Source organism: Carassius auratus, chromosome 7 (genome assembly GCF_003368295.1).
Source record: "Carassius auratus strain Wakin chromosome 7, ASM336829v1, whole genome shotgun sequence".
Taxonomy (NCBI): Eukaryota; Metazoa; Chordata; class Actinopteri; order Cypriniformes; family Cyprinidae; genus Carassius; species Carassius auratus.
The window spans coordinates 25,070,670-25,081,251 of record NC_039249.1 but is presented as its reverse complement, the minus strand read 5'-3'; positions in this window follow the sequence as shown (position 1 = coordinate 25,081,251).

Below are 10,582 nucleotides of genomic sequence, written 5' to 3'. Positions count from 1 at the left end.
AACCTGAGAAATGTTTTCAGACATTTTTTTTTTTTAGTTTCCCAATATGACTGCAGGAACACAAAACACAATCCAAACATCCATTTACACTTCAGCAGCATTACATTTCAAATTAGCAGGACAGACCTGTGGGCAGACAAGAACTCTTTTATTTGCAGACTAGCAAACTCACCCAAACTGTACTTAACTCACACACTACAACTAGCTCACACTGTCAACAGCTGCATAATTGCTTTAATACATTGTGTCTATGTGTATGTCAGTCACAGATCTAGCATGTCTGTGTTCCTATCACAGAAAGATGACACATTTCTTCTACAATATCATATTTTATTTCAGTGGCTATAATCTGATGTGGTTGTCATAAAATTAAGTTATATAAAGGGTTTCTCCACCCCAAAAATTAAATTTTGTCATTAATCACTTACCCCCATTTCGTTTCAAAACCCGTAAAAGTTTAGTTTAAACAAGAATCTTATCTGGAGCCTCCATGCACCAGCAACAGAATGAGCCATTGTTTCACAATGAGCCACAGTGGTGACTTTCAGTTAATGTACATATGGCAGAAATGTATGGAAAAATCAATTAAAGATGTTATCAAACAGACGATGAACACTGTTAACAGCAATTATTATACAATACAATAAAACTTATAGCAAAATTAGGTAGGTCTGTGTATGTAGTTTGAGGGTTGACATCATCTGAGGGGTTGGCATTATCTCTTCTCAGGAGTTCTGGATCCATACTGAAGCTTACACAGCTGGGAACCAAATGTGAAAAAGCTCTACCTCCTTTATTAGACTTTGCTTTCCTAGATACTACAAAAAGTGAATGCATGAACTAGCTTTTCTACATCAGAAACAGGTTACATGTTTCATAGCTTGTTTCAAATATGTAATAATGCTGTTTTTGTAACATAGGAAATATGATTTTCAAAAGACCAGCTGCTGTTTAATATAACACCTAGATTTTTTACTGTAGAGGAAGTCACAGTACATCTGTCTAGTTGCAAATTGTAATCCAAGATATTCTGTGTACGCCTTTTCTATCCCCATCTATCATCCATCTATCCCCACCATCATACTGGCTAACGTACACTCTTTGGACAATAAACTGGCCTACATCTGACTACTACGTTCAACTCAGAGGACTGTAAGAGACTGTTGTGTTTTTGTGTTCACGAAAACATGGCTTAGCAACAGCATTCCAGATGGTGCTATTCAGCTCGATCAGCTGACGTGCTATCGATTGGACAGAGCTCTCGTCGCGGGAGGAAAAACCTGCGGTGGCGGGCTTTGTGTTTACATCACTGATGCAAGGTGCCATGATGCTGTTTTGATCTGCAAACACTGCTCACCCCTGCTGGAGTTTATGATTATTAAGTGCCGGCCATTCTATCTGCCGAGGGAATATACAGCCATAATGCTCATTGCTGTTTACATTTCTCCGAACTCCAACAACAACAATAGGAGCAGTGCACTAAATGAACTGTACCAGGACATCAGTGAGCAGCAGACAGCCCACCTTGATGCTTTTCTCATCATAGCTGGGGATTTCAACCACGCAGACTTAAAGAGTGTGTTTCCAAAATACAACAACACATTAACTTTCCAACACGAGGTAAAAACATTTTAGACTTTGTTTACACCACACAGAGAGGAGCCTACAAAGCTCTCCCCTCCCCCACCTCGGTGCCTCAGACCACATCACTGTTATGCTAATGCCTACATACAGACCGCTCATTAAAGTCGCCAAATCAGTTCAAAAACAGATTCAAGTGTGGCCGGAAAGGTTGTCAGAGGCTCTTCAGGACTCCTTTGACCGTCTGACTGGAATATGTTTAAGCAGGCTGCCACATACAATAACACCACAGACCTCCAAGAGTACTCCGAGACTGTCACTGCCTACATCACCAAGTGTATTGATGATGTCACACACCATCACTGTCCAGGCCAATCAGAAGCCGTGAATGACAGGGGAGGTCTACAGACTCCTGAAGACGTGAAACGCTACCTTCAGAGCTGGAGATGAGGTGGGGAGAACAGCCAGGGCCAACCTGTCCCGTGGCATCAGAGAGGCTAAGAGACAGTACTCCAGGAGGATAGCCCATCAATTCAGCGACAGCAGAGACAACCGGAGCCTGTGGCATAGAATACAGAACACACTCTATTAGCATATATAATTTTTATATAAGTTTTATATATGGTTGAGTATCATCAGCAGAACAGTCGAAACTAAACCAATATTTTCTAATAATATTACAATGGGGCAACATGTATATTGAAAATAGCAAAGGACCTAGGACAGATCTTTGTGGCACTCCATATTTTCCTTGTGATAACTGAGATGATTCCCAATTTAAATAAACAATGTGGTAGTGATCGGACAGGTAGGATTTGAACCATCTTAAAGCCTGCCCTTTAACTCCTGTATAGATTTGTAATTGATCTATGAGTATTTTATGATCTATAGTATCGAACGCAGAACTAAAATCAAGTAAAACTAGCAATGCTGGTATCCTCAAAGGACAGACCTTTACCCCCCACCCCCAAATAAATAAATGTTTGCCAGAATAATTATCAAAAATACATACCACAAAATACAAACACATGTACCGAACAACCTTTAAAATGTACAGTATAAAACTTTTATTTTAAACCAGTAAATTTAGCAACACACACTAATACTAAAATCTGTTTCCTACCTTATTTTACCTTATAACATATTCTGACAGGTGCAGGTGGTAAAAGAGAAAGCCAAATAAAGAATAATGAAGAAGGTTATCATTAGCAGCTTTTCCACAAGCTGAAGTATATACTCGTATAAAGATGGTACACAGAGTCATATATGCAAACACAAAACTCCATCATAGTAATACACTTGATACTTAAATAAACTGTACCGTTTATAGCCTTTTTCTGTAAAATTACATAAATGTTCAGTTAAATATTTATTTTGCAGTTTTCCCCAGTTTTCTTGAAGTGAAGTAAGTAAAATAAAATAAAATAAAATAAAATTGTAAAATATTATTATTATTATTATTTATTTACTAGTTTAAATGGTTGTACCAAGTTGTTCCTCTCATGCTTCTTTAGACAAATTAGGATTTAAAGTGGGGATACCCTGATTGATAGGCCATCATTGTTATTTGTCTGATTTTCATTCTAATCCTGTGATTGGAGATTGGGTAATCCTGGCTACTTTCTGAGTCTATTTTATTAAAACTGCAGAAAAGTGCTACTATAATGAATGGAAACTTGATGAGCCCTTGAAGCATGATATTATGACCACTAAAGATTATTGGTATTTATTGGTAACTGAAAAAAATACGACTTCAAAAATTCATGAGACTTTGGACATTAAAAAGTCCAAATACTTTGCATGACCACTGCATAAATAATTACTTAATAAAAGACTATGGATAATTAAGAATAAGAAGTGGATAATTAAGAATTACTTTACATTTCGGAAAGTAGGACAAAAAAAATAAAAAAAACTACACAATATGCTGTAGCAATCTCATTGAGTAAATTCAGAGGCAGTTAGTGGTCAGGCTGTAGACATTTCCTGATAACTAATATGAACAAACAGCTTAAATAAACACTCTGTGTAACATAACAGTCTTATGTGCAACAAATTAATTTCAAACCCAATGACATAAATACATTATCAGTGACATAAAGAAATGATAGTATGAAATAGGAAAGACTGGGAATGTTGTAATATGCTACTTTTTGTTTTGTTGTCTGTATCCTATTGCTGTTGTATTATTCTCAAAATGTTACTATACTTCATTAGAATTATTTGCTAGGTACAGATTAACTAAACACACTTTAACTGAACAATGACACTTGCTTGTTTTTTATTTTTTATTATTGATCTCTGTTGCTTCACTAAATCATTATGTTCTTGTTTATCACTGTAAAGCTTATTTGAAACAATCTATATTGTATAAAGTGCTATATAAATAAAGGTAATATGTAGTAATTAGGGCTGCAAAAGATACATTTTTATTAATTGATACAAAATAAAAGTTTATGTTTACTTACTATATGTGTGTGTACTTTCTATATTTATATGTATATATAGATACATACATACATGTATATAAGAACGATAACTATGTTACATTTATATATAAAATATTTATATTTATAAATATAAATTACATACGTGTTTACATAAAAATACATAATTACAAATATATACATAGGCCTATATGTGTGTGTGTGTGTGTGTGTGTGTGTGTGTTTATACATAATATACACAGTACACATATATATAGTATACAAACATATATAGTAAACTTTTATTTTGAATCGATTGATCTGTACATAAAATACCATCTATGTTTGCTACTGTCCACTATGTTACCTTTACTGGGTAACACAGTTGACAGGTAAGTTGATATTTTTTGTTGTTTTGGGCCTACATTCAGCCTGGAACTACTGAGCATATTGTATGTTTAGAAATCTATTTTCATAAACAAAACATACATTTTAGTTTAATTGTCTTGTTAAAATTTGGAGCAATGATACTTGTGTAACACAGTTGACAGTCAATCAACTCTTGACTCAGGTTTGTGGAAAAGAGAACGGGGAAAGAGAGAGAACATACTTTAGAGTGTTTCCTCCATGTAGTTCTCAATGAAATTACATCATACTGTGCAAGTTATGCAAGAATGGGACAAACCATTCCTTTTTGTGAGGTTTTTTTTCTAGTGGGTAACTTAGTTGACAATGGTTTTTTGGAACAAAATAATACAAGTTATATCGCAATAAACACTTATTATTTTTGAAGAGCACACCCAAATGTCTTGATTACTTAATCTAACTGGCAAAATTATGAAATTTATTTATATCTGAGGACATTTTCATGTTTAAATGCAGAGTATAATGAGCAAATTCGGTGTACAAATACTGCTGAATAACAGGGTTCCCTTTCATAGGTCACTTCGATGCTGTGGTGACGTCACCACGTATGGGAACACCTTCGGTGTGACGAATGTCTGAAGCCCTATACCATCCCGCCAATCCTATCGGCCAAATGGCGCATGGCACCACCCTACGCATGCGCACGCATGATATACCTGGGTGCAGCGCGCCATTTCGCTCAGATTTCATTCCTTCAGGAATAGCGAATCATCTGTGCCCTATCATCTCGCGTTCTCCAGCGATTTTCTTCGAGCAGTGTTTAACTCCTCTTTCGCGGACGCGATGAGTCAACGAAAGGTAAGAGCCGTATAATGGGTTTATCACAGGGAGGTACTCATGAGAGATTTGTTTGCAGCCTCTCTACATGTTCTCTCTGTGATAGCCTACGGCTATGGTAAAATAAAGAAAAGTATCCGCGCTCTGGAGTCTATTTCTTCAGTCGCCTCGCGTCTAACCCCCACCGTTCGCTTCTGCGGTCGCCGAGGCCCCACACGAGGTGTTGGTTAGGGGCGATATGTGCGGCTTGACTTGAATACAGTGATGCACTGGAGTTTTTCCACTTGCTCGCTCTTCCCTACTCGAGCGCGTTAATCAGAGCAGTTTTGCTTTTATACTATGTTGTCTAACCGCAGCTTCGAACTCAGAGTAGGCTCTGGCCGGCATAAGCGGTTCTCTCCCTCCGAGCGGACAGGAGAAACGCGCTTCCCCTTCCTCAGTGTGCTATTATGTGGCTATCCGCACGGTGGATAAACTACCCTTCTCACGGACCTCCACCAAGAGGTTTCGAGGTCCTGGAAGCAGCCTTTATCAGCGCATATCACGAACGGCGCGGGTTTTTGCCACGATTAAGTGACATGGCGGACTGCTATTATATAGCGATGCCGTTTGACTACCTCTCTAGCCGAACGGATCGCGCCAAACTCCGCCGCGACCTAGTCTCGTCGAAGACGTATCTAGTCGTGTCTATTTCGGCAAATTTTATTCTCTTATTACGGTTCTTTACAAGAAGCCTCTCGTTCTTAACCCCCACACTCTAACATTGACTGTCTCGCAGCACAAGCACTTCGAGCGTCACTGAACTGAGCTGTTATTTGAGAGCCCCTCAGACACTGCACAATTCAGTCTTCAGAGTTTGAGGAACGGCATAGAGACTGGCGAATATGGCCAGTTTATGACGGCTCACACAGCTGCCACGTTCTCGCTAGCGGCGTGGCCCTATGTTTATCTTGTTGGATTAAATCCTGCCGTGGACACGCTTCAGGATTATACACAACGATACGCAGCGAGTTTGACGCATGCATTTTCCTTCAATGTTTGCCGGGGTCTGTGCCCTCCACTAAAGAGTGCTGTTGGACTGCTAATGCACATCCAACCCTCTCACTGCAGTCCCCACGCTCTAACATTGACTGTCTCGCAGCAAAGGCACCTCGAGCATCATTGGATTGAGCTATCATTTGAGCGCCCCCTCAGACACTCTGCACTATCCAGCCTTCAGAGTCTGAGGGACGCCACAAGTGGCTGGCAAATATGGCCAGTTTATGACGGCTCACACAGCTGCCGCGTTCTCGCTAGCGGCGTGGCCTAATGTTATCTTGTTGGATTAAATCCTGCCGTGAACACGCTTCAGGATTATACATAACGAAACGCAGCGAGTTTGACGCATGCACTTTCCTTCTATGTTTGCCAGGGTCTGTGCCCTCCACTAGAGAGTGCTGTTGGACTGCTAATGCACATCCAACCCTCTCATTGCAGTCCCCACGCTCTAACATTGACTGTCTCGCAGCAAAGGCACCTCGAGCATCATTGGATCGGGCTGTAACGCCAGGCGTAAATAAATAAATAAATAATAATCCCTCAGACACTCCAGCTTTCAGATTTCGAGGGGCGATTCAAGGTCTTACACCGACGACCCGTTTATGACGGCTCGCACAGCCGCCGTTTTAGTTAGCGGCAGAGCCTGATGTTCAATTCGTTGGTCTAATTCCTGCCGTGGACACGTTTCAGGATTATACACAACGGGACGCAATAGCTCTTATGCATACACTTCCCCTGTGCACGAATGCCGCAGGCTTTTCCATGCACGGACATTTATGTGTATGACAGCGTTGCAGAAAGTGGAAATTTGAGACTGCTAGTATTGTTTTGGGTCGCGTGGAACGCTTGCCCGGCATTTCTCAATGGGTGTTACGCACAATTGTCACGGATACACCAATTCGTTTTTTAGAGGCCCGCCTCTTTTCCGCTGAATTCTTTCCACGGTGGTAAACTGATGGTAATAGCAGTGTTGTGACAGGAGATGTCAACTCTGCTAAGCAAAGGGGCTATAGAAGACGTACACCCCTCTCAGATGGAGGCAGGGTCTTACAGCTGTTTTTTGTAAAAAAAAAAAAAAAAAAAGAGACGGCGGATTGTGACCCCGTACTTCTCAAAATGCATGGATGTAGCTCTGGCCCCGTTGCGGCTCAAGGGCGTCAGTCTGTGAACCACTTAGACGATTGGCAGCGGCATTCCCCGTAATTTGTCTGGGGTTACTTCACATGCGCCCTTTTCAGTGGAAAAATGGGCGGAAAGACGACATATTTCACCCCGTTGTCTTCCGCATCGGACGATTTCGGTGAAACGGAGTTGTGTAATGTCGTTAAAACTATGGATGCCAACCGAATTTCTCCTACCGGGGTTCGGCTGGAGATTTGAGCTTTCCCAGAGACCGTCATGACAGATGCGTCTTTGACCGGTTGGGGAGCTGTTTGTCAAGGGCTACCAGCCCATGGAGTGTGGACAGCTGCACAACGCAGTTGGTATATAAACCGGTTGGAATTACTGGCAGTTTTCTGGCTCTCCAGTAATTCGCGAATCTGCTGATCGGCCGTCTTGTGCTGCTCAGATCAGACAACACAGCGTTTGTCTCATACCTGAATCACTAGGAAGGATTACGCTCTCGCCCCCTGTGAAGGCTGGCGAGACATGTTCTTCTTTGGTCTCAGAACAAATTTCTGTCGATCCGAGTTGTTCATGTCCCCGGACGTTTGAACTTCGGAGCGGATATGCTATCCAGACAGGCTCTGGAACAGGGAGAATGGAGATTACACCCCCAGACGGTGAATCTTTTATGGCGGATATTCGGTAAAGCGAAAGTGGATTTATTCGCGTCGAACATGACTACGCATTGCCCGCTATGGTTCTCCCTATGCCCCCCATCGCCCCTGGGCGTGGATGCATTAGCTCACAGCTGGCCCAGGACCAGTCTGTATGCTTTTCCTCCGATTCGTTTGATCCCAGCGGTATTATGCAGAATACGGCGGGACAGAGTGGAACAGCTGCTGCTGGTGGCTCCGCGATGGCACACGCAGTCGTGGTTTGCGGATCTGATCAGTCTGTTAGCGGGCTCTCCATGGGACATTCCCCTCAGACAGGATTTATTATCACAAGCACAGGGGCTGATTTGGCACCCGAGGCCAGATCTGTGGAAACTGTGGGCGTGGCCACTGAGCTGAGTGCATTAGTATGTCCCGGTCTTTCTGTTGAAACCACTGAGACTATATTGAATTCTAGAGCAGCTTCTACGAGACGCTTATATGCTTTCAAGTGGAGACTGTTTACAGCCTGGTGTGGCAATCGTAATGTGGATCCAGTTTACTGCCCAGTGGCTTCAGTGCTGCAGTTCCTCCAGGATCGTTTTTCGGATGGCGTAACACCAGCCACTTTAAAGGTTTACGTGGCAGCCATTTCAGCTTACCACGAATACATAGGCGGTGCCTCTGTGGGGCGTCATCCACTAGTTTCTCGTTTCATACAGGGTGCGCGACGGCTGAGGCCTTTCCGCCCTGTGCGAGTTCCTTCATGGGATTTATCCATTGTGTTGCTAGGTTTATCAGGGCATCCGTTTCAGCCCTTGGAGACTGTATCGGATAAATTCCTGACACTGAAGACACTTCTTCTCATGGCTTTATCCTCCCTCAAGAGAGTTGGGGATTTACAGGCTCTTTCTGTTTCACCCTCATGCATGGAATTTGCACCGGGCTCTGTGAAGGTGCTGCTGCGGCCCAGGCCTAACTATGTTCCTAAGGTCGCATCTAACCTCTTTCGCTTTCAGCATGTGGTCCTGGAAGCTTTTTCACCTGCTGAGGCTGGGTCAGGAGATCTAAGTCTTTGCCCTGTGAGAGCTTAAAGACTTATGTGGATCGTACAGCCCCTTGGCGTGAATCTGACCAGCTGTTTGTCTGTTTTGGACATAAAAGTAAGGGCCATGCGGTTACAAAGCAGCGCATGTCCCATTGGCTGGTGGAGGCAATTTCTTTGGCCTATGAGGCGCGCGGACTCGCTTCGCCCTTGGAAGTTAAAGCTCATTCCACTCGAGCTGTGGCTTCTTCTCAAGATTTTCTCAGTGGATCTTCTATGGATGATATCTGTGCTGCGGCAGGAGGGTCCTCACCGAGCACTTTTATCAAGTCCTACAGTCTAGATGTGAGGATGGCTCCTGGCTCCCGGGTTCTCTCCGCTTGAGCAGATGCTTCCTCGGATCTCAGTTATCAGGTACGTCAGGCGTTTTGGTATATCGTTCCCATACGTGGTGACGTCACCGCAGCATCGAAGTGACCTATGAAAGGGAACATCTCGGTTACGTATGTAACCATGGTTCCCTGAATAGGGAACGAGATGCTGCGGTTCTGGCCGTTCCGTACCTTGATAATGTTCTTCATCTTCAGTCATGAAATCTGAGCGAAATGGTGCACTGCACCCAGGTATATCATGCGTGCGCATGCGTAGGGTGGTGCCATGCGCCATTTGGCCAATAGGATTGGCGGGATGGTATAGGGCTTCAGACATTCGTCACACCGAAGGTGTTCCCATACGTGGTGACGTCACCGCAGCATCTCGTTCCCTATTCAGGGAACCATGGTTACATACGTAACCGAGATGTTTTATATCATTTTGAGCTTATTGTAGTGTGATTAGGAAACATATAATTTTGTACTAGAAAGCATTGGGTCTTTATATTGATGAATATATATATATATATATATATATATATATATATATATATATATATATATATATATATATATATATATATATATATATAAATACTTAATGGACATGAGATGTACCCACAATTTTTACTTAAATGTGACAATGGACCACAAAACCAGTCTTAATTCGCTTGGGTGTATTTGTAGCAATAACCAAAAATACATAGTATGGGTCAACTTTATTGATACCAAAATCATTAGTCAAGTCAAGTCACCTTTATTTATAAAGCGCTTTAAACAAAATACATTGCGTCAAAGCAACTGAACAACATTTATTAGGAAAACAGTGTGTCAATAATGCAAAATGACAGTTAAAGGCAGTTCATCATTGAATTCAGTGATGTCATCTCTGTTCAGTTTAAATAGTGTCTGTGCATTTTGCAATCAAGTCAACGATATCGCTGTTGATGTAGTGTCCCCAACTAAGCAAGCCAGAGGTGACAGCGGCAAGGAACCGAAACTCCAACGTGATCTCATGAGAATACATGTGTATTTTTACGTTAAATGTGGTTCTACCACACGTACATTTACTTACGTTTTCATGCACATAGAAACGTACAATTTAGACGTATTTATAGCAGTAAAACGTACAAATACTTACGTGTTAGCAGCTAAAAA